The sequence below is a fragment of the Mugil cephalus genome, chromosome 13, assembly GCF_022458985.1.
Source record: "Mugil cephalus isolate CIBA_MC_2020 chromosome 13, CIBA_Mcephalus_1.1, whole genome shotgun sequence".
Taxonomy (NCBI): domain Eukaryota; kingdom Metazoa; phylum Chordata; class Actinopteri; order Mugiliformes; family Mugilidae; genus Mugil; species Mugil cephalus.
In genome coordinates, this window is record NC_061782.1 from 15409528 (window position 1) to 15434583 (window position 25056).

General features: G+C 40.9%; 1 protein-coding gene across 4 annotated transcripts in view; it reads left to right on the forward strand.

The window, feature by feature from the left end:
* The first annotated feature begins 463 nt into the window (after nt 1-463).
* LOC125019203 (protocadherin-15-like) overlaps nt 464-25056 on the forward strand; it is a 180733-nt gene continuing 156140 nt past the window's right edge. For all 4 annotated transcript variants that reach the window (XM_047603767.1, XM_047603768.1, XM_047603764.1 and 1 more), the window contains exon 1: nt 464-1266. The gene's annotated coding sequence lies outside the window, so the exon portion shown is untranslated. The remainder of the gene's footprint in view (nt 1267-25056) is intronic.

Genomic DNA, 25056 nt, shown 5'->3' on the forward strand with positions numbered 1-25056 from the left:
GTTAAGAAAAAGTTGGCTAAAAATGTGCAACAAAGAATTAGGTGACACATTTTACTTTAAGCTTTATAATAGTTAGGGTCACTTTGGGAGGACGTTGCATGGTCGATGGGGAGACAAAATGAGGATTAATTCCATGTAGTGACCCCAGTGCATCATATTATTCCTCCTTTTTTTTTTATCTTCAGCCTTAGTAAAAACACTTTCCTCATTTGAGATAGAAGCACTCACCTTTTTCACAAAGTGTGAACAAAGACGGGGTGAGATGAGATGTGCAACACTGGGGCAGGATACAGGCGAGGAAAATGGAAGTTAGACAACCGCATTGGTTTGAAACCGAGGTAAAAGTAAGCAGGTGAATGTTGCCTTATCTGATTGGGTGATTGGAAACAGGTGAAAGTGGGTGTGGCAGTCAGGTGACTGCTCAACATACAGGAAACAGAGTGGGTCACAGCGTGGGGGGGAAGTGATAGTAGCATGTGGGAAGGCATAGAGATTTGCCAGCACAAAAAAAAATTGATACAAACACTATTAAGAAGTAATTATGGCACTCCTTTGGGGGGCGTCTTCATATAAATTGACAACACCAGCTGCACCGAGGGCATCCAGTGGAGCTGCACGAAGAACGAAATCTATAAGGTTTGAGGGGCTGCCTGGTGACTGAGACGTTTGGGAATTCCTGACTGTGGATAAAAAGCCCCAACACAACTTTGGGTGGCGCCAGAGCGCAGGAAAAGAGGAAGTGGCTGAAACGCAGCACAACGCACGGGTTAATCTACCCGGAGAATCGCTTTATGGCTTCGGCCGTTTCCACACAACGCAAGATGATGTGTGAATCTTTTCGGCGGGTGGTTGGACTTGCCACCTGTCAGAAATGCTGAAGACACTACGCCGCTGACGACCGCACCGACCTCTCCTGCCACTGCATTGGAAAACATTAACATTTTATTTTATTTATTTATTTATATTTTTTGTGCAGGGTTCCCTGCGCGAGTGAGATAAACAGGGGCAAGTTTGTCTGACATCGGCGCGGGAGAAAGTGAGCCACACGGATAAGTGGTGAGATTATAAACGGAGTCTCTATGCGCCCGGAAGGCTCCGACCCCTCTCGCTTTGAAGATTAGGGGGTTGACGACGTCTGAAGGACACTAAGAACGGGATTAGGTATTGTGCAGTCTAACCTACTTCTCATCACTCCTACATCTTGTCCTCTGAAAATTTGCGCAATGACCTTTGGTGCACTTGGAATACAGCGGGTGCGCCCGTGAGGTAAGGAAAAAAATGGTTCTGAAGTTTTAAGGCTGTTGGTGTAAATCATTTGAAGTTGTGTCACGGAGCGAATTTCCCTCTGAACTCACTGCGATTTCTGTTTGGATATTGATACCATCCGTTAGAGCCTGTTACGCGCAAGTGCCATGGGGAGTGCCTTTGAATAGTTTCACCGAAAAAAGACAAGGAAAGTGGTAAGTGGAGGGGCTTTCACTCATGTTAGTCGCTGTTCAGCTTCATCCAGCGACCAAACTCGGCATTTTGCAAGCCTGGTGCGCCGGGTTACTCAAACGCCTTGTCGATCCAACGCTCCATGCGCACGAGGGCTAATGTAATTTGCAAAATGTGCACCGTTCAGGGACGATCAATAGTTGAGGGATTCGTGTTTTATTCAGTGTTAACTGCATACCTAGAAACGACGTTAATGCTGTTAAATGTCTCGACCTACTCTGATCAGGGCATCTTCTGAGATATGCATATACGATCTGGATCGTATCAATTATTATTATTATTATTATTATTATTTAAGCACTCTTCACGCCAGAAACGAAACCAGCCTTCTTTGGGATCGGGATGGACAAAAACAAAACACTGAAAAGCATGAACCGTATTTGTTAAACAAAATGATCTTTACATTATGCTGGATTATAGAACATTCTGTCTCTGCATCAGACTGACAGAATTTGTGCACTCACTCCTGACCCAACAACTGCACAGAGTGCACCGAAAGCTCAGCCTGTGCATGCCTCAAAATGCATATTTTTCATCTAAACAGTTGTATAAGGAGTAAAGCTTTGTGATGTATTTGTTATGGGCCTGGGCAGCATAGAATGCTTAAGCATAAAAACTCCCTCTGCAACAAGATGGCTCTGTGTTCAGAGGGATACTATAGTTTGACCACCTCCGTATTTTTTCAAGTTTATGTGCCTGTCTGAGTCTTTGTAGATGAATAGGGGACTGGTTGGTATTCATCTGGCAGCCAGTGAGATGAAATACATTGATATTGTATCCTGGAATATGACCACAGCACTACAGTGAGCATCAAGAAAAGCTTCATGATCAAATTATTCAGTTTTCAAAGGAGGTGTTTAAAATTCTCTCTTTTGCTCTTCTCAGCGGTGTTTTATTTTATTGCTACTACAGTTTCCAGCTGCTGCATGTTTGGGTAGTGCCCTCGAAGTGTGCGGGGAATATTTATAAAGCATTGCTGCAGGATGTCTTCATCAGTTGAGGGTTGGGCTTTTTCTTTCTAGAGATGCACATTTGGGAAATGAGAGATGAGGCGGTGTAGTAGTAGCATGGCTCAGGCCGGCCAGGCTCCATTGATATTCCGCCGGTGTCCTGCTCCATAGGCAGTCCATTGTCATGGTTCGCTCAGTGGGATAGTATCTGATGATTGAGGTGTATTGGAAGAGAGTTGAAAGGCAGCTTGTACAGAAACTAAAAGCTCATTTTGGTGAAGGTTAACGCTATCGCCTCACAATGAAAATGGCCACGGAGTATGTGTTTTCATACTTTGAGAGTCGCGTGGAGATGACGTAAATCCAAAGAAGAAAAAGATCAGCCTCTAGCATAATATTTTATTAGTTTGCATTTCAGTCTTTCCCAATAACAAACGCCAACTCCAATGAAGTTGCAATGTTGTTTATAATGTACATAAAAACTAACTACAGTCCTTGGCAAATCTTTTTCAACCTATGTTCAATTGACTCTTCTCTGGGCCCAAGCTTGTCTGACATGAACTTGCGCAAAACTTGACTGTCGTGTGACGAGTCCATATTTCAAATTGTTTGAGGAAATCATGGATGTTGTGTACAGGCTAAACAGGAAAAGGAACATCTAGACTGTTATCAGTGAAAAGGTAAAATCAGCGACTATGATGGTATGGGGGTGTACTGGTGCCTGGTGCTGAAAGGTGCATACAGGTTCTGGAGGAACATGCTGCCATCGTAGCAACATCTTTTTTTGGGACGCCCACATATTGCAACAATGTGGGGTCATAGTGGGGAAAAAATGTCATTGCTAGACTGGCCTGTTTGGGAATTGAGGAAACTAATTGCTGAGGATTTGTGGGTGGAATTCTTTCCCATTCTTGCTTGATGTGTGACCTCAGTTGCTCAACAGTGCAAATGCTTAGTGAGGCTTGTCAAAAGGAAAGGGGATGTAACACAGTGGGAAACATGCCTCTATCTGTCCCAGTTTCTTTGGCATCACATTCAAAATGAGCCAATATTTTCAAAAAAACGGCTAAAGTTCCCCAGTTTCAACATTAAATATCTTGTCTTTCTAGTGTGTTCAATTGAAATATGTTGAAAAAGATTTGCAAATCGTCGTTCTATGTTTTTTCTTCACGTTTTACACAACGGCCAAACTTTATTGGAATTGGGCTTTGCAGATCCACATGTGCTTTAAATAGAATTGTGCAAAAATAAAGAGTTTCCAATCAAGATGGACGCATTTCAAGTTTCAAAGGGTGCAGCTTCTCTAATATGAGACACTGTGTGGCCACACAGCCTGTAGACGATTCATGGCCAGCCAAGCAGAAAAGATTTATCTGTCGTGGGCACATGAAATTGCAATGCTCGGCAGTATTCTGTCCAGGGCAGGTGAGAGAAAGACGGTTCCTCTGTTGCTTTGGGAAATAAAGAAGCACAACAAGAGGAGCCCTTAAAAAAAAAAAAAAAAAAAGCAAGAGCTAATAAATGCCCTAGGTAGATACATTGGCTTTTGTAGAGTGCCGTTGTAGTTGACAGAATGAGATGCCAAAATATACATGTGGATACAGTAGGAGGATTTAACTCTCGACTCTCGATGTTTTTTCCCCCCCCGCACATTAGCTGGAGGGCCTTCTCCATGTTTACTGTAAATAGTGACTGACCAAGGATGATAAGTCGATATGTTGATAAGGATTCAGATTTTTCCTTTTGGCTTTGAAGCAACCCCTGAAGTCGTGTGACCTACAGATTTGGAATACAACATTTCATCAGCTCAGCATCGAGGTGTTGTAAATTTATAGCCAGGAGCCTGTAGCTGCATTAGGTCTTAGCAGAGCTTGACTAATCGTCATGGCCAGCAGATGTAGTAGAAATCTGTGTCCAGGTCTCCACTGAAGCTTTAAGGGAGTCGGTGACTGCATACAAGTTACCTCCACGTGACAACATCAAACGTCTCAAAATTACTCGACATTAAAATGAAAAACTGTGATTGCGAATTCACTGCACATCGGCCTCATTTTCAGTCTGCTCTTCTTGTCACAAGGAGGTTGGTCCTTCTCATGCCGCTCATTTTCTTTCTAATGAGAATTGTTTAGACAAGTGGTGGGTTTATAAATTTCTACTGTAGTGGGGACCTTAGACAATCCACTGTTGAATCTAACAGAGCAGTGAAGGGTAATGGGTGCCTGAGCTCTCCTCTCACCCTCTTGTTAAATCTCTAACTACTGCTGGGCCATCATATGGAGAGGGGAAAACTTGAAGTGTTACACAAGTATTATCACAAATGCCCAGCTGTTAGAGTTGTAGGACCTTCTGAGAAAATACCATGGTTAACACAGACATTATTCTTTTAAAAACAACTACGGCAGTGTCTTTGAGAAGTGCTATGGTCGTCAATGAGAGTTGCCCTTATTAACTGCCCATTGTCAACATGGGAGTATAAGCCGTGTGCAACCTTTCTTCCACTGAAACACTCATCAGATGTGTCTGTGAATAATAAAGACAATACATAATGGTGTTGCCTCTTTACTGAACTGTCTATTTCACTGGCAGTGTGAACTACAATGCCACCTTTCCGATCGCTCTCGCCGCAGAAGCTGATATGGAGCGGTTATCATTCTCTTGAAATTTGTGTCCTTTGCCTTTTGAATCGGTAATTGGATAACGATTGAAAAAATGTTTTCCAAGTATTTGCCTTTGAGTTAAAGTCAATTTCATTTGCATGATCTAACAAGTGCGTCAGTTTAACTTCTACCAAACTACAACTCATCCTTGAATAGCTTCAACCCTTGGATGAAATCTAGCATCTTTTTTTTTTTCTATTATTTCTGCTCAGTGGACCACTGCCTGTTTGAGCTTTGAGAGAAAACTGTGACGGCACATATGCAGATTATCTTTGTAATTTGTGAGGATGTTTGCAAGTGACCATATGTTTGCTGAGTGAATTTCTATTAGCATAAGTCAATATTTGCAACATGAGGCAAATAGAGAGGAAAGATGTGAATTTCCATATTATGATAATAGCATGACTAAACATTGGTTGCACAATTTGTAGGTGTAGACGGATGATATTGTGGCCATGCTTTAATTTCACACTTCAGTAAGAGCGTTCATCTTGGTTAGCGTGGTAGATAATATATTGTGTCTTCTGCAACTTTACCATGCAGGATGATTGCATTGTCGTTTTGTTGTACAGTATATTTGTCATGATTAAGATTGTGTCTTTAACATCTATTTTAAAAATGTGCGTTTTAGTTGTCATGAGCAAATTTCAGTAATGTGTTGAAAACGGCACTAAAAAGGGCACTTATTGCATTTATTGACTTTTGGACACTTGTGCTATCAAACAAATGAAAGTCCAATTTTTACTCTCTTGTTGGTTTTGTTTCATCCCCACCAATTTCCGAGGTAGATGTATGTCTCATCAGCAGGTCAATACTCTACTCCACCCCACTGGTGGACGCTTGACGCTCATTTTTGTCTTTTTCTGTTTTTTCTTTGGGTTTAGAGCAGTTTTTGCTCCAGACTGGATTAGTAGAGTATTTCGTAGGTCATTACATTACAACCAAGTTAGAGATTCTGCCCTGTTTGTCAAACTTTTACAAATCTTTATATTATATTATCAGCTTATAATGATTCCAGTGTGTGTGGCCACATTGACTGTGCCTGCCTGCTCCCAATTCCAAAAATGCGGTGGAGTGAAGTTTAGGTAAGTTGCTGAGGCCCAGACAGACGACTAACAATCTCAGAGAGTACCCACCTGTCACTGAAAGCAGACACATCTTTAATTATAACTGTAATTGGTGATTTAATTAAACCAGGTGTGTTATATAAAAACTTACCCTTTGCACCGTTGTAACGAATGGAAAAATAAGCTATGTAGACCAAAACTGTGTTTTGTACCAGGCAGTAGATGTTTTCTTCTTCTTCTTTTTTTTTTAACATGGAGCCTATGAAGATTGACTCTATTTTGGATGCAGCCTCAGGTGGCGATTCGAGGCACTCCATTGTTGGTTTCATTTTTCAGCTACAGATGTTGCCACTCGGGCACTGTTGGTAGAAAAAGAAATGGATTCAACCTCTTGAAAACAACTAGCAGCTTACATTTGTGTGTAGTCTAGACCAGGAAGTGTGTTTACAGACCATGTTGGTGTCACGGTGATCTTTTGGATCTAAAATGTCATCACCTTGTCCTGTCAGACATTTGTGTCAAATCTCGCCATAGTTAACCAATGAATTCTTGTGAAGCAAGTCCCTCAAGGCATTTTTGAGATATCATTGACTAACGGGCCATACAGAACATTTTGTGACACAGTCCAAAAATACAGTGCCTCCCGCCATGGCTGTCACCAGCATGCGGGGATTTAAAGACATGGCTAGACTGTATGATGTTGTGTTTTGTTTTGACTGATTCTGTCTTTCGTGCTGCTATTTTGAACTGGTCATTCAGTTTGAAAACTTTTTTTACTCCAGGATGCAATCAAACCGAGCACTTGTGTTTAGTTGGAGCTGAGACCTCCCTAAGAGAGGCACAAGTTCAGCTTGAGTGTTGGCATAATGATGCCCGAAGTGAATTGTGAAATAATCAGTTGTTTAATATTGAATTTACAACAGTTCCAAACATCGAGGTTGCACTGGCGGTAATAATGAGCACATACAATAAAACACCTACACCCAAGGCAACCTGCTAAGGGCTGTAAAGGCTTTTTCGTCTCAGAGGGATGAACCTTGAAGCGCATAAAATCCACCCCCATCACCACCGATAAAGCGTCTCCAAATTCGGAAGCTCTCTTGCTTGTTTATTTTGAACGCACACTCAGGCGCACACATACGCGCCTCTCCTTGAATATCTACTTCAGGCCTAAAAATAGTAAGATGTGCACAATGCTATGGCGCTGAGGGAATCGCAGACTGTGGGAGCATGATTTGTGAGTATGTGGTGACATTTCTGTGATTACGCTTTAATTCATGGACAACATCAAGCTGTGGGTTTTTCTCGGAATGCGGCAAAAATAATCGCACACCTGTAGCTTTAGAGCCCCAGGTAGTGTTGGAAGTAATTGATGAGCAATTTGTGGCCTTGGTGTAGGTTAACCGACCTCTATTTAAATTACTCTGGTTCCAACTGTTTCATTCAGGCAGTCAAATGTTTTCATGTGTCCAAAAAATTAATGAATAAATGAAATTAGTTGTACGTTAATTTACTTTGTGATATTTTCATAGCATCCATAAAATCCACTTGTTCAGTGAGCGTACATGTAGACATCAGTGGCCAAAAACATCAAGCTATATAAAACATATTCACTAGACTCACTAGAAAAATATGTCAGAAAAGGAAATGGCCTTCGTATTCAGAAACAATTAGTTGGAGTTAGTTGTCCGTGAACGTTCATAGTATATCCAACAGCATCCAACAACAATGAAATAGGAATAAGTGGCAAGATGTTTCTACAAGTCCTTTTTCTTTTTCTTTTCTTTTTTTCGTTTTACATCCCAGCTAAAGAGAAGCAACAAGAAACCACTGTATTTTGGTTTCATAATATTCTTTAGTTGTCACTCGATAAATACTTGAACAAAGGAGACAGAATTGCCAAGTGTTATACAGTTGCATCAATGAAAGAAATAAAACAAAGCAAGCTCTAACAAAGCGTGTAATTCTTACTTGATATATAGAATAAAAATGCCAGAAACTGGCCTTACTAAACAATAACTAAAACAGTACCTGAAAAGGGCTAGCACGTGAGTTGGCAGAGGACGCAAAATGGGAACAAAAACATGAGGCATAATGGCGAGAGGTTCAGATTAACTCAACAAGTGTAGTACATAACATCACTGCTGCTTTTAAATAGGCATGCGGCCACACAGCTCGGCTGATCGGAGAGCTAATCTGAAAGTCTCTCGCCTTAGGGTCGAGTACAGCCAGGCAGCAGAGCGACCTGTGTTATTGGGCCATGCAGTCACGGAAAGGGGACCACACAGCAAAACCTACAAACTAAAGCACTCTGAGAAGGTTAAGTACGCAGTCATTTAGCCAGGATGTTAACGGCTTTCAACAGCGTCTTTCGTGATAAATGAGTATTTTCCAGTCATGCTGCTCTGATCACTGTTTGCTATAGGAAGGGATCCCCCTTTGTTGTTAAACTAAGCCCCTATTTGTACTTGTTAATGAGATATAAACAGCATTTATAGCCTCCCTTTTAATTTGACTGTTGATAACTTTGCCCCAGACGGGGCGATTAACAAAAACCTGAGCTGCATACAAACACTGAGTTAAGGTCAAAGCGGAGCATAAAGAACATTTATTCCACCAAAGCTGTTGAATCACTTCTGTACCGTATCGTCTCACTGCTCTACCAGCAGCATAAAAAGCAACGCAACAGCCAAAACAGCAAAGTACACGTAACTTAAGCAGAATGATAAACAGAACCAAAAAAACATTGTTCATTTAAGTGTACGCAGTGTTGGCGCCAGTCAAAGATCAGAGGGCAGGTTGGGCTTCTTGTGACCTGAGATCTGCTTTATTCATCTGGAGAACTCTTGATTGAGCTGAGCAGCAGAGTGCAGTTCCATTGAATGTGAATGCTTTTTTTTTTTTTTTTTTTTTTTTTTTTTTAATACTGAGAGGATCTCGGGTTGTGGTCTGAAAGCAGATGGTAGCCAGTCAAGGTTTCAGAGGACCAGAATGAAGTGGTCTGATTTATTTATTTTCTTTTGCCAGTATGTGAGTGGCTTTGACTTGAAGGTCCATTTACCGAGAAGTTTAGAGCTTGCAGTGGTTTATTGGGGGAGTTTCTGCAGTTCATGGCATGCAAGGACAGAGCCACAAGGAATTATGTTTTGCTATTGCCGTATATTTTCACCATCTCAACTTTCAAGCATGTAAAGATTGAGTCAGTACGTGACAATGCGTATTTTAAGTTAAAATAGCTGTTGACTCGGTAAGCTTAGAAAAATCAAAAGCTTCATCCTGGCAATTTAATTATCTTCAATGTTCAGTGTATTATTTACTTCTCACATGAACGCGTCAGCCTCATTTTGATGTTCATGTTCATAAGAATTTCATCAGCCATATTTTACTCTGATGCTCAGCAGTTTAAACATCTGTGTCACTGGCTGTTGTGAGACACATTTGTTTAGTCTTTTGAGACTTTGAGTGTCTTAAACGGAAAACAAGAAGCAAGTAATCAGTTGCATTATTCATTTTTCTATTTCGTGACCACGTGAATGGTATTCATTTCACTTTTACAGAATGTAATTGTGCAATCTTGATAGCGGGGGTCTGAAAACATATGAGCAAGCATCTGGTATGTAAGAGAGCTTTTGTACTTCAAGATTGTCCCTCTTGTTTCTTTTGGAGGTTGAAGCACAGAAATCACAAGGGACGAGCGAAGACCAAAAGGAAGAAAATGTTAGCAGTAGCCTGAGTCAGTTTTGGCTTTGATGCTGAATATTTAAGTGTAACCATGGCTGTCTTCATTAACATACAATGGTTTTAGTGAATAATTAGCTCTAGGATAATAGTGGCATGCACTCTCACAATATTCTGAAAGCACTGATATAGTTTGATCTATTTTCTAATAAATTGGGGCATGTGCTGGAGGAATTTTTAAAGGGATTCAGTAATATGAAAAAATCCATATACAGAGTAAGCAAACTGAGCTACGTGTGGGAGTCAGCTCTGACATTTCCACATTATTAGAATTAGCAGGTAGTTTACAACCATAATAAGCACTGAAGTCTCATGATCCAAACACCTTTCAATTTCCCCTTATTATGCTAAAACAATGAAATCTGTAAAGTGTTTCCTTGGTTTTTAGCTGTTTTTGGACTGTTTGACTGAATGACAGTAACATTAACTTAAAATGAAGAGCAAGTATTTGTGCTATAGCTTTAGGACACTTGACCAAAAGTTAGTAGATGAGTGTGCTGGCGCTCTGACTTTCATTGGCAAAAAGAAAACTTGGCTTTCACCTCTTTTGCTCAGAATGTCAATATTGTTTTAAGCTGCTTGAACAGACGACTTCTCCTGTCAGTCTTTCCTTGAGATCATCCAGCTTGAGGGGTTTAGTCCACTTCCCTGCATGAAAACAATATCCAGCTGTTAGCTGAATACAGAGACCTGAGGCCATGAAGTCGGTTTAGCTTCATTAAACATCACAGGATTTTTGTCATTTTGACAGCAGACACACACAAAAAAACAACAAAGAATTGAGCCTTTAGATTATACACCGATCAGGTGTCTTTATGACCACCTTCCTAATATTGTGTACGTCTCCCTTGTGCCTCCAGTACAGTCATGACTCATCAGAGAATGGACATGGACCTGCTGAGGGTGTCCTGTGGTGTCTGGAACAGGAAGTTGTTAGTGGGGGCCTTTGGGTCCTATGTTTTGAGGTGAGGGGATTAACACTTGGTGCTGTTTCTCTGGTGTTTTGAGTTGTTCCTAAACCAGTTTTGCACCTGTGTCAGGCTGCATCGTGCTGGGGCTGGTTTCTACCATCAAGGAGCGTCATTGCTATGAGGTGGGCTTGCCTTGTCTGGTCTACATGGGTTAGGTTATGTCTAAGGAACATCCACATGAATGCCAGGTCCTAAATTTCCCACTGCATTGTCACAAGATGCTCATTTAATGTTGTATCTGATCTGTGTTTTTATCCATTTAACCACAAGTTTTGAGATGGTTAACATCTTTCTGCACGCAGAAGAAATTGATTCATCACAGCAGTACTTTCTGTTCTGTAATCCAACAAAAGCAAACCAGTCTGAATTCACAGATTGGAGGAGGAGATTTAATGTCATTGCAGTCGAGTCTGTTGGAGGTCCATTCACTCCCTTTTTGTCTGTTTACTTTGTCTTTAATAATGATTTCTCCTGTCTCTATGAAACTCTTTAAATTTAAAGAACAAGTCCTTTACGAATCTCCCATTCTGTGTTTCAATAACGCCTTTTAATAGTTTTGTAGCCAAGTCTACTTGTGATTGATGTGGCCTGGAAAAATAAACCCATTCATCACAAGAGGCGTGCTGTCATTATTTTGACGTCTGCTGATAATTGGGTCAAATGAAGTAGAGCTTGACTTAATCGAAACCAATGTAGAGCCTCGTTTCTAACACGCGTACTCTATTAGTTGCCCTGCAATGAGCAGACGCTACAGCGTCATCGTGCTGCTTTCATTTTAAGACCTTGATGTGATCCTGACTTGCTCTGATGTCATGGAAACACTTAAGCGACCAAGATGCCTGTAATCTTTGGGCTCGGGCACCACAGCTGCGCTCCCCCAACCAGACAATCCCAAGGTGTGATGATAAACACCTGGCTCTCTCCTTATATAGAGCCCACTGGTACAGATGATGGCTCAACAACATGGTGTGTTAAGAAACCATTGATTTTGCACTATGGAGGTTTAGTCTGTTAATGGAGTCAATGTTGTGTAGTTTTCATCCGTTCATTACCAATTGTCCTTGGAGACTGCAGGCATTATAAGAATGGTCTAACAATAAGTAACACATAATTGTTAAACTGAACAACACAAAACCTGAAATTCTCAAAATAGCACCTGTACAGTCCCTGAAGAATGGTAGTTGTCGTCTAATACTTAAGACTATGTATTAATGTGGTGGATTTATTTTGGTAGTTTGAGGGAGAGATCTAGCAGTTTAAGTTCTAATCATCTGCTTTCTGGGTCGAGCATCTCAAACGAGCCTTTTGTTACAGCAGTAACAGCTGCAAAGAAAGAAATGGAAAGAAGTGTCAGGATATACCACCACTTATCTCATGGTATCGCCTTAAACTGCAGGGCAAGGCCTTGCTGTTTAGAAGTAAAGAGCATTAAATTTTATGCTTCACTTACTACTCTCTTCTCACCTCTTGATCCGCTGCCACTCACTGAATCCAGCTACGTAATGCCTCGTCATGTTTTCCTGTTGTCCTTGAGTTTACAGTACAAACGTACTGCAAACATACTGTGTACTGTTTCCTTATTCATAACGACTGCAAGTGTAGAAGATAGTGAGGAAGTTGAAATACCTGAATGAGGCAGTCACGTCGAGCATTTTCAGGACCACTCTGTAGTTCTTGAAGTCCTGTCGCTGTGTCTGTAAACCCACTTGTGGAGCATTGACTGGGAACTGAGAGACTCCTGAGTGGTCCAGCCAGTCAATTAAAGGAACCTTCACCTAATTAACCTCTCTCTCTCTGTAACAGTACACGCTTGCCGAAGAGCTCATAGACTGAAATACCAGAGTACATGTCAAGGCGCTGCATAATGAGAGTCTACTACAGCTTTCAGCTCGAACTAACTAACATACATTTGCTGAAAAGGAATATATAATTAGGGAGGTAATTCCCAGAGAGGAAGACTTGCTGCATGTCTGCAGGAATGGTTTGGAAATGTGTGGGTTTTCTGACAAAAATGCATCCGGAGAAAGTGGAACATGTTTTTTCTTCTGTACCTGTTATAATACAATGATAGGAAAATCCTGGTTGCACTTTTTTGACAGGTGTGTCACCTGTGGTTTTGTGAAGCAAATTTTATTTTTTATTCTGCTCTATTTTCTGGTATGTTGGTACGCACATGGTGATTACTGGTTCAGTTCTATAACAGTAATCTAATCATGTCGCCATGCGGCATTGTTGTAACGTAGAATTCAGCATAGCTTCATTCCTCTGGCATTTTTGCAGTTGTGTATCATCGCCAATATACTGCGAGTTGTCAGATCTTTTGAAAATTACAAAATTTAAAATAGGAATATCTTTGGACCCCTGAGGCAGATTTCAACCTGTGGTGAAGATCTGTTCAGTAGCAGTAAACTGCATAGTTACTTCTTGGTAGAATCCCTTTCGACTTTTTAAGCACCACTGTATAGCGTAGGCTGCAGTCGAGGAAAAAAAAAATACTCAATGTAATTGAGTTTTCCCCTCTCCTGGTGACAACTCCTGTGGTTCCTGGTTCATGCTGATTTTCCCATATTTTGTCATTTTATATCAAACATTTAATTAATCCAGTCTAGCAAGAAGTAGTGAACACTGTTTGAACATGACAGACTAAAAGGAATGAGGAGGGATGGGTCTTTAATGGAGAGGGTAAAAAAAAAATGAAAAAATGAACACCAGAAAAGAGTGGGAATTACTCTGTCGCTTTGAAGTTAATGTGAGATCTTCAATTAAAAAGGAAAAAAAAAACATTTTTTTTTCCCCTGCAGTTTGCTCTGCTTGGCAAATGTCCTTAACCTTTACCGCGAAGAGTCTTCACATGTGCCTTCGGCAGCAATGATTCTGTATCTTGTTTCACACTCCATGATATGAGGAATTTGGTGTTTTTGCTGCATGTGGGATATGACACTCTTGGTTGACAGCAGCGCGCAAAAGCACATGGCCAAGGACCATTACCTCACCAGTGAGCGCCAGTACATTCAATAGAGGAAATTACTTTTTGCTTCAGTGAAATAAGTGAATTTTGTCTCCATATGTGGGGATAAACACTTGCCGTTGGGATTGGAAATGCAGTTGCAAGAAGAGGCCGTTTTAGTCATTTCACAAAAGGAAAAACCAGGATCTTATTTACATTAAACGGGTACCACACGGTAATCAAATTTGCATTCTTGCTTTGATGAAAGTTCTCAACACAGTGAACGCACAAGAGAGGTGACATTGTAGAAATATATCATGAGCCATATGTGTTTTTGAAATGAATTTCATTTTAAGGTAAATCTCTCAAGGTTGGCATGGACTTAAATACACACTACAATAAAAATGGATTTACTTAAACATTATTGTTATTTTTATGCACATCCAACAGTAAACTCCACAATGAGACTTAAAAATGGACAGGGCATGTTTAAATTAAACTTAACATCATGTGATTGAACTAAATTCACCAGTAAAGTGTCTCAGCGCTGCATAATTTTAGGAGAGGGCAAATCAACGGTTATTTCCAGTGGGTCGTTTTGTTGTTGTTTTTTGTTTTTGCAAAAATATCGAGTTTTTGGGTCACAGTGTTCCACGCTGCGGAGTTACTCTTTTTTTCAGTCGGAGTCTTTGTTATCAGTAGCAGCAGCCGCACAAACAACAAAGTTTGTATTGTAACAGAGGGCATTAAGACACGTGTCACATTTTGGCACAATTTTAAGTTGTTTGGGTTGTTGCAGCACCAGAGAAACTTTGGGATCATTAGTAACCTGGCAGTGGACTACACTGAACAGGGACGTGCAGCACATCAGCCACAACATTAGGAACAAGCAGTGACAGGAGAAGTAAATGACATTGACCGTCTAAGTAATTTCCCCCTGGGATCAATAAAGTGATTCTGATTGTGACAATACAGTGTTCTGCTGGGAAACCTTTGGGTCTGGTATTTGTGTGACATGGGCCACTCGCCTAGACCAGACCAGACCAGACCAGTCACCCACACCCAATAGCGATGATGGCAGCTGTCCGCAGCAGGATGCAGCTTGACACAGGCACACACCTGTCAGTGGTTTTAATATTGTGGCCAATCGGTGTATGTTCCTGTAGTAGACTGCCAGGTTGCTAATGATCCAGATGTTTCTCTGGTTAAACAACAACTCAGAAACCATGAAGAACAACCTGCCCTGGCCTCCAGATCCTCAGCTGATCAAGTGGGATGCACAAAAATAAGCTTGATGACACAGGATTATCTACACAGTATTAGGCAGTTGGTCATAATGTTCTGCCTGATTGTTGCATATCTGTGTTGCTATATGTTGCCCTGTCTATTATATATTTTGGATAGTTTACCGAACTACTGAACCGAAGTCTACTGTTGAGCTGGTATAATACAAGTATACAGCCAAACTAAAAATAGCCTGTTCTTACCTTCCATCCGAGGAGGGCATCCATTAGAGAGGATATCAAATCAAACCTGTTGCCAAAATGCGCTCCACTCTTGTCTAATCCTTCGCCCCAAGTGCCTCCCTCATGAATTCTTCTGACAACTCTGATAAAACCAGATGCCGGAGGACTATTTATACACCAAAACTGGCATTTGCATCCAAAAGTCGGCACAAATGCTATTCTCTTAACGCCCGCAACAGGGGTCTCTTACAAATATTTCTTCAAGTTTGACAGCGCATTTATTGAACTGGCAAGCCAGGGGAGCGAATGGCTGAGTAACCTTGCATCCCGTCGTGAAGGTTATCACTTTCCGAGCAGTGTTAGAATGTCTTGCAGGTGAGATGACAATTTCACGACCAATTACTCTCCCTCTCACTCATCACTGCTTGACAATGTTGCCCTCTGTGAAGTTGAGAATTACGCTCCTGTTACAGCTGAACTTTGCTCATCCTTCTTACTTTACATTCACCCAAAGCGAAGCAAAACCTTAGGTTTAATTAATCATTTTATCACTGACGCTGGTAGCGAATTCTACTGAAACAGATTTACAGAAAAAAAGCCGGTGCTGTTGTGTATATTTAGAACAAAACTACATGGGCAGGGTCCGCGCTGATGGATGTGGAGAAAAAGCGAATGTGGAGTCGGTGCAGTCCTCGCGCTTACAGGCTGTCAACCTGCCAGCACTCAGGCAAAACCTCAAGTGATTGCATACACATTCTAACGCAGTCATACAAGGACCACACAGGCTGCTAGAAACCGCTATTGCTGCAGAAGGCGCTGCGCAGTTTGGAGCCTGTGTGATTTGTTAATTAATACGTGTTGGGCAGAAAGACTCGCTGACATCCATTCTGCTGAAGATCAAAAAATATCTTTCCACATCCTCAAACTTTTTTAAGGGGTTAATAACAAGATAAAACACTGTTGTGCTGCCACTCCTCAGCAGGATGGCATTTACCCTGAAATACACATATAGTACAGTGAGAATGGCCTTTATCAAAGCATCATATGACGGTGACATTTAAAAGAGCACCGTTGCTCTTGTAAGGCCGACATTAAAGAGGCCTCCACACTGCTAGAGGCTTCATTAATGGATTTGTGAATGTGGAAAAAAGGGGCCAGAGTTTTTATTGGCACTCAGCAGGATTGTACAGTAGCTGTACACACCTTGTGATCTGGTTAAATTAGCTGTGAAATGCAGAGTTGTGCTGATGTCAGGTTTTAATTGATGCCTTCTCTTTTACATTTTTTTTCTTAACATAGCCTAATAGAGCATGACAAACCCCTGAAATTAAAAAGCAAATCCTAGATCATACAGTTTCTTTTCCTCCTCTTTTTTTTCCCTCAGTGGACAACCCATTCATCCATTCTCTCTTCCCGTGTCAGCCTTTTTCAGGGTTGCTGTAGTAGGCTGCACTCATTTTCAGAATATATTGACAACCCAGTCCATTACATTTATGCAATAGAAATTATTTGTATCTGACAAGCAATCCATCCTCTGTACCTGCGTTCCCCACAGTGTGTTCCCAGTTTGGAGCTTTTGTTTCTTGCATTATGGCTCAGTATGATAGGTTGTACAGCTAAATTGAACATGTCAAGCTACCTTATGGATTGTCCTTTGTGACCTTAAGTTCATACAGTAGAACAGAGTGCAAGAGAAATAGCCTTGGTCTATTTATGTTTATAGTTCTCTTGTAATCGATTTCCATTTGTAGAAACCAGAGAAAGTCTGGGCCATGTTTAGAAAGGCCAACAATGAATGACTGAACCGTCAAGGGTGAGCATTCTTGGTTGTAAAGAAAGCGCTATACCTCTATGACATTTAACATGAAGCTCTTGTATGTTAGTCAGTCACATGCTTTATTGTACAATTGCCCAGAATGAGCACCACATGACCACAAGTAGCAGGTCAGTTCCAGGTCTTGATTCGGCATAAACCCACAGTGAAGTCAGAAAATCAGGACACCGGCCTTCGAGCTGAGATCCTTGCAATACTTTTGTCTTCGTAATGGCGTATTGAGTGTTTTCAGCGCAGTTGTGGTCTTTCATTTCCTGCGGAGTAAGGTCAACGCTAATTACTGCTAATATAATCACTGTCCAGTAAGTGATTATCTTGGTCCTCTGGTTATTCAAGGTTCCTTTTCATGCATTTGAAATGAGCCCACGTGCAGTTCATCTGTTCACGAAAGGGACATTCAGCGCACTCCAATTATTAAGTCATACCCAATGTAAAGTGATGCTTATAGTAATTATTACAGCTGTCTTGTTAATAGCTTCACCAGGTGATCTAATTGAATTAAAGACAAAATAAGTGGTCATCTCTCTAATCTACTGCCACACTGGAATTCTATTATTAATAAGACCAAACCGAGCACCAAACTCTTTCATCACAAATAAAGCATTGTAATTAGTCACTGTGAAGGCTGTAGATTCGCATGAAAGAGGTTTAACTTTAAGTCGGCTAGATTCTCACAAGAGTCAAGAAATCAGGAGATCACAAGATATCCATCCATCCATTCATCTTGCGTGGCTTGGATGCACATAGTTGATCCACAGAGGTGCAGACTAGTGAAGCGGCAACTGTGGATGTTCTTTTAGGTGTGACCACGGTCACTACAAAGAGCTTTTTAGGCACAGGCGTTCCTTGCCATGATGGTTCTTGCCAATATCTTTGCTAAGAAGTAGATACACTTACTGCACTGTCTGCTTTCTAGCTTTCAAAGGTTCTTTCTACTGTTGACTGTTGTGTTTAGCCTGTGATGATAGTGCCCTTTCCCAAGTGCACTTGCACAGGTTCTATGTAACAAACCGTTCAGTGAGTCAGGTTAAAAGCAGTCTACAGTCCTCCATAAATTACTCTAAGTAAATCTTACAGTACTTGCTGTCCACTGCTTCCTTATACTGCTTCAAAAGCATTAAATCCCCGCAGTCAACTTAAAGGAACACACGTGTTCATAAATCTGCCGCCTCTGACTGGAGTAGCACCACACTAAAGCGTGGCGCCAGTGCGCATGATCGTTTACTGTGATTATGTTTATTAAGTAACATGCAAATGAGGCCATGCTGCTGCGCTGTAATGCCGATTTTTACAACAGTTTAGGATAAGTGACAATTTATGACGTGAGCTGCAGTAAAATTGAAACTGAAATAGCACAGGATTGCTTCATAACCATATTGTTATTTCTATTGTCAGGCAAATTAACGAAAAAACAAAACGCCATCTGCCTCTCGCAAGAGAGTGGCGTTTTCGCATTGCGTCTCTCGGCTGTAAGATTTCCTGGAGGAGATTGTTGCATTTGTTGATCTTTTGTTGGCACCCTCTCCTATTGTTGGCACAGTTGTATTAGAGTGATAAGACTAGTGATGTGACTGGCTAAGACTGAATTTATTAACCACCGCTCCCTTTGGTAGCTGGGACACAAGGAGTCTGTGCTCCTCTAGTGTCTAGAAGTTATTTCAGCTGAATAATTGGGGTTTCTCCTTACATGTTAGGACACATGGGTACCTCTAATATAGAACCAAAGTGACTAATATAGAACCCTTGTGCAACAAGGCTTGCTAAAAAATAAGTGGATCCAACAATGTCGCTACAAAATAAAATTGCAAAGTAAATAAAGGATTTTACTGGAAGAGGGGTGGAGCCTCTATAATAGTAAGAACAGACATCGTGCTCTACACTGGGCCAAGAGAGTGACCACACAACACATGCTAATCTACCAAATAGCTTCTTCTTTCTAACTTCCTTTTGATTATGAGTCCCACCCTCACTCTGCCCAAAGTCACCAGAGCGCTGGATGCAGGAAAAAAAGAATGAAGTCCATGTGGTTTTCTATTATTCATAGTACTACTGGGCTACAACTGACCCTTCTAGACTTACAGTGTATAAATGATGAGCCCTGTGCAAAACTTTGTTAGTGATTCCCCTGTTTGTGGACCTGTAAGTCATTTTTATTTATTTATTTTTTGTTATTCACACCATCACAAAATGATTCTTTTAAGGGAGTGGTGTGTTACATGTCAGTAGATGGATCACTCGCACAGCGTAATGCAGTTGTTTCCTTGAACCTTTGTAGACACTCTGAATGGTACTGATGTAATCTTTAAGGGAGCAAAGTGCTTGAGACCTTCAGCTAAAAAAGTGCTGTATGGACTCTGGAAAACAGCCATCATTGATCATCACTGTGCTGATAAAGATAAGCTGAAAGATTGCATTAGTCTTTTAACTTTGTATGTGGACTTTAATGGTATCTCTTGTAATTTCCAGGACTAAATGGAAATATCTGTCTCATTCTATCTCTCCATCTTGTCTCTCGTTTATTGAGTCTTTCCACACCCTCCCTGCCCCCTCCCCCTGAAGTGGTAGTTTGAGTGTGGCTGTTTTCTCACGAGAGAGTGTCTCTATGGCTTTTCCTGTCCATTAAAGCACATCAGCCATGACACGTGTTAATAATAAGGAATATCACAGCTTAATGGCTGCCACGGCTGTGAGTGTCACATGCTGAAGGATATTCTAAGCAGGAGGAGCTTTAAACGCCAAGTGCAAACAGCCATGATGAATGAGCTTGTGATATCAGGTATCGTGTTACTTACAGGGTGACTGCATCCGTGAGCAGATGTGGGGTTATTTAAAACATGTTTTATTTTGATTAGGACTGTCTTACAGTGGTTAAGCAATTATTGAGTTGATTATTATTGAGTGAGTGGCTTCAGTGACATGTTTCATTCACTGAATGGTAGTATTGAAGTCAGTTACTCATTTACACGTGTCTTCACTGGTTTGTAACAAATAATTTACCGTTATGTCTTTCACAAATGTCACAAAATAGTCTCCAAATTCCACCTTTCTCTACTCCCTTTTTAACTCTGACTGTTGCGTTTTAGAACCATGTTGGAGTCATGTCAATGACGGTAGCGAACTTCCCTTTTCTCAAATTATATCTCATCTATTTTATCAGCATGCATGCAACTTAAATAGTAACTGCTTCATAAAGTGATATTTCCTGCTAACACAGTCCCTGGCAGAAAGTTACTGTAAAAGGTCAACATTTGTTCAACCCAATTTAAATCATTCTGATCGATGACATTTCCATATAATGGTTTATTTTAGCTTTAAATAAAATTACCTGATGAGATTCATGTTTCCCAAAACATTTATCCTATTATAGACAATCTATTTCTTTTTTTTTTTTTTTTTTTTTTTTAAGATGCACACACATTTCTGATAACTGTATTAAGAAGAAGAACATGACTGAGATGAACCCATATTTCCATTGGCGCTGCATTGTTTGTAGCTGAGGTTGATCCCACAAGACAGACCTGAACAAATGAATTCATTCCAACCAAGCATTGACATGGTTATTTGGTGCTAATCATTTCTTATTGAGTGAATTATCAAGTGGTTTACACCTCCCCTCTGGATCCGTCGTCTAAAAAACGCTAATGTGTTCTGACTGAGGTGGTCGCATGGGGCATTTTTGTTCTGACTGGGCTGTTGTTCTGATTAGCTAAGCCCTAGCATCCATTTAAAGATTGCAATCGATAAGATTTGGATTATGGATCCTTAAGTCTTGGATATGAATTGCAGTTGGAGTGCCTTGGTCTTTAACGTATGAAAAGGAAATCCCCTCATTAAAAAAAATATTAATGCCAGAGTCACCAGTTTCAAACTTTTAAGTGCTCAGGGAGAGTGATATGCTCGAGCACACTGTTAAAATTATCACATTCAAGTACCGCAGCCCTGGCAGCATAATGTGTCTGTAACAGTGAAAACAATGAGTGTGCAGAATATTTAATTCATGTGTTGCCTTAATCGCTACATTTAGAAAGTTGGTAACCTCAGTGGAGCTGCAGCGCACCAGCCTCAAGCTTGTTGATCTCTGACTTATCTTTGTGTTTTTATGCTTGTGAATTTACAGTGTTTACCTCATGCAGTTCTCCTAAGAGCCCGAGCAGTACAATGCATACTGTAATTACAATTAAAAGCGGGTGCGGGAGAAGACATAAACATTCAGCTCTTCAGAAATAAGTTGCGTACATGTTCACCTTGTCATTACCATAGTTACAAGACCTTGAAACTATAGAAGGTAAAATAACCATTCTTTGCCTTACTTTTTAGTCATTTGCTCTTTCTGTGTAGCTGACAGTCTAAAGGTGTCTATGTTCTGTTTTCTACTTTGTTTTCTTAGAAGAATAATGTCCTTTAATTATAGCATCTCAGCAATCTTGACAATTAAATATCGGTTTGCTCTGAAGAGCTCTTTCAAATGCAGCAAGAATTTTGATGGATTCAAAAAAAAAAATCTATATAATAGTGTAATTTTCCATGAAAATGGATTTGAATGTGAGATTCCCTGTTTACTCACAATTTGATCCACTGTTATTTCTTTATATGAGAGGGACTGGCTAATGCTCAGTTATTGTCATAACCGCAGGCTATGGATGTCGTAATTCATTATCTCTACAGCAAAGCAGATATTTTCTCTCAAGCCGTTTACTTTCTTTCCACCCACATTCAACAGCAATTCTATGTGACCCCCTCTAGAACAGCTCCCTTCCTTACATGACATTGATCTTCAATCACTTGACATTAACCACAGGAGGCGGTTAACAATTAGATGGATGGAAATGGAAACATTCAACCTTTCAAAAGGTTGCTTGATAACCAGCAAAGACTCCATAAAGTACTCGTGTGTTTTCCTCTGATTTCAGTCTATGTGAAGCTTTACATGGTTACTGCCCTCTGAAAGTGACAACTCATCTAGAAAGGAAAATAACCACATTTCCCGGAAAGTCCCTTGAAGTTTTTTCGCAACGGATGTTTTCAGAAAGCCTCACCTTACCGTAACTTCACTAAAACCACGTGGTCTTATTTTTGGGATTCGCCAACAGAACACTGATGGCGACTTGGTGCTTCTTAAAACAACATTGCTAAATGTCAAAGGCGGATGCAGCGGTGATGACGCTACCACTGGGAGTTGCCATTTCGATGGCAGAGAAAAGCACTTTCACAACAGAGATTCCATGCAGTTCTACGTTTCTAATTCAAGATGGCTAAAAACAAAAATGTGTTCCTTTGTCCTTATTTGGGGAATATACATCAAAAAGAATGTTAAAGGATGAGCAGTTGCTTTAATTCGACACACATCTACTCTGTATAGTATAATCTAATAAACATCATCTCTTTTTTGGATAGACATGTTTGATGTAGCACTTGTCAGGATGTAGCACTTGAGGGGTTCAACTCTGTCCTTCTCCTCTTACTTCTCTCATATTTTCCTTCCCACTCCCCTACTGTGTTTCTTTGCTGTTTCCCCTTTGTCTTTTCCGTTTTCATGTTCCCTTTCTCACACTGTGTCCATCAGTTCCTTTTGTCTTGTTTCGCCCTCTCTCCTCGCCTTTCTCTTTTTCCCTTTGAAGTGCTAAACAATGAGAGGGCAACACTCCCTGTTAAGCTCATAGGGAAATCCAGGCTTGAAACTGCATGGCACAGTGCAGCGCAGCAGAATCTTGTCCCGCGGACCGCAGGGAGATGAAAAGGGAGGAGGCGACATCAGAAGTATAGTCCCCATGCAGTGACGATGACAATGGCTGCACAGTGCCTTGATCCTCCGAGCCGTCAGCAGACTACATCAGCGCAGTGTGGCTGATGAACGCTATGACTCATTTCCTTTCTGCCTGTGTCGCTCTGATTGTTGAACCTTGACAACTGTCCATTCCTTGACTGGATTTGAAAAGGACTATCAGGGTGCAATTAAAGCCACCAGAAGATTTGCATGTCAGGACATTATTGGCTGTAGTGATTTAGTCAGAGTATTTCATTAGTCCAGCATGTCCGTGGGGAGAAGGACGTCTTCCATTGTCTTCCCTCTCCTGTCTTCTTTTCCGTGCATGCAGCCGCAAACACATCCATGCAGTGATGAATGCTATTCATTACTAAGAGATGGAGCGGGAAATGAAGCAAAATTAGTGCTCAAGGAAGCAATCCGTGACTAGGGCCATATACCACTGCCTGCCGAGGCATCTGAGACGTATGTTTATCCACTCCCACATATTTTCTTGAAGCTGTACTTAACAGTTACTCACGCTATGCTGTATGCACCTCCGAAATCTGATACAGCCTCCCCAATTTCTGACTGTCAATTTCCTCCACAGGCACTAATGCCAACGCTGCGTGACGTTCTTTTATGTGGTCATTTATGCTTTTAAGTCTCGGATGAAGTGTTATAATTAACCCTTTCACCAGTCCCCCAATGCAAGGCGATGCATCCACAGTGAAAATGATTGATTCCACGTAAGGGATTTAGAGCGATGCAGTCAATATTTATTTTCACTCCCCTTCATTTAGTCCATATCTCTGTAGAAATTCCACATGTACTTAATTTTCTTTGCCTAAAAATATTCTCAGTGATTAAGCCACTTGGAGAAGCATGTGGGTTGTAGCACGCTTTCTCAGTGGGGCTCTGCAGCTTCATCTAATTGGCCTTTAATTTGTTTGATTACGACAATGAGGTGAGCAAGCGTTAATGTTTCTCCATGCTGATAGAATTGCCTGGAATTTTGAGCTCTCTGCAGGTCGTCTCACCCGATCTGGCGATGCACAAATTTGATAGCTGCCATATTGAAAATGATCTGTGACTGGTCTCACGATATAGGTCAGTACCAGTTGCACAGACGCGTTAATTCGAGAACGGATTCAATTATTAGATAATATTTTTGTGTCAACGGTTCCACTTGATTATTTGTCAGTTTACTGTCAGGCGAGACGATAAATATCCATTTCTTCCTTGTTCAATACAGATTTTGTCCAGTATACACTTAGTGCCGCGATGCATCAGGGTGATAATAGTCTTGCCTTGACAGGGCGTAGGCACTGTGTCTGCAGTTTCGTCACACTCGGTGAGGAAAGATACACTTTAATTTGCATTTATTCCTATTAAAATGGGTCCAGTAGACATGTTTGAGTCACTAATGTGCTACATTTTGTTAAATAATGTTTCAAGATATTTCACTGATTGGCAGTTTCTGGCAGCTACTCCATCTCTGCAATTTTCAAATTGATTATTTTGGATCAATAAAGATGGGGAAAGGTTAACTCAGGACATTGTTGAGAGTGAAGCAGGAAGTAGAAAGTGACACAGTAAGGAGAAAGAGATGCAGGAAGGGGAAACGAAAAATAATCTGACTGGCAAAAAAGACTGAATGGCGACTAGCATGTGAGTGGTGGTGTTACAGAGTGAGGCAGACTGACGAGCACAGTATACGTAAGTAAGCATTAATGGCTCGCACTGCTGTCAGCTACAGCTTCTAGTCCCACAGAGGCATTAACTCCACCTGAGAATGTGAAACTGAGACTTTCTGGTGGCAAAAGGTGAAATGGGAATGTGAGGGTTATCTGGGCTCATGCTGCAGGGAATATAAATCTTCTAATTACAGAATGTCATCCAGTCACTCCAGTCAGTTGTTGAGAAGATACCATAGTTTTCGACCTGATGGTCAGTTGACACACCAACATTACCGACCCCCAGCTTTGAAATCCAGATTCACTGCCACTGATCAGTAGTTGCAAAAATATGATGACTGAGGTAAATTACCTGTTCTAAATAATATATGACTGTAACTAAGATGAACTAGACAACACAAAACTGTGGATATTGCTTCCTAGATGCCTGCAGCCTCCATGTCCAATAGTTGTTGACTGATGAGATGCAAGGTAGCGCCCAGGCTTGAA